The sequence below is a fragment of the Mus pahari genome, chromosome 1 (assembly GCF_900095145.1).
Source record: "Mus pahari chromosome 1, PAHARI_EIJ_v1.1, whole genome shotgun sequence".
Lineage (NCBI taxonomy): Eukaryota > Metazoa > Chordata > Mammalia > Rodentia > Muridae > Mus > Mus pahari.
Genome location: NC_034590.1, coordinates 74623190 through 74624094, shown reverse-complemented (window position 1 = coordinate 74624094; position 905 = coordinate 74623190).

The following is a 905-nucleotide window of genomic DNA, read 5'->3' as shown; positions in this document are numbered from 1 at the left end:
GAGCTTCCTGGATATCAGTGACTGAAGAAGCATTGACAAAGATTAGAAAAAGTCCAATTTTGTGTTGGCTATGCTATGTGCAAGGTAATCTGCAGAGAAGTATTCAACTGATTGCAAATTTAATCCTTGATGGAAGGTTTGTTTACAGACTATAAATTTTATCCTATAGCACAAATTAGAAAAGATTAGAAATGCCTCACTACTACTGGCTCATCTGTAGTTATACCCAAATGACTTCTCTTATCCTTTAAATGTTCCAGGGGTCTTTAAAACAATCTTTTTCAAATTTTTGAAAATTCCAGCAAAAATGATTTTATGTGAGGGATATATTAGTTTTTCTTTTAAATTGAGATTATAATCCTGTAAGTTTTTCTATGGTTTTTCTGCTTCCAACCTCCATATGCCCCTCTTGTTCTCTTTCAGATTCATAGCACATTTTCATTGTTTTATATGCATGTATATACACATATGTACCCATACACACATATATGTACATATATATTCCTAAATATCACTTGTTTAGTCAGCATAAGTTACTGATTTGGTACTGGATGACTGACTGGTGTGTCATCTTTGGGGAAGACTATTTCTACCACTTAGAATGGAAAATGGAAAAGCAAAGTTTGATTACCCATGTTTAAGCTTTTAGGACCCAGGATAGTGGATAGTTCTGAGTTCTAAGTCCTGCTTTGCCACCTGAACTAGCAATGTGACAGTGTGACAATGTTGCTATACCTTAGGAAGTTTGACTTTGGAAGCTTAGAATTTAACCCCATGAAATGAGCTACTTGGCTATGTATAGGAGATTGCAAATTAAGTGAGTGACAGCTTGACAGGAAGAACCCATTTTCCAACCCCTCATATTTCTGCAATCTCTGTTCACTCTTCTAGGATGCTCTGTCAGG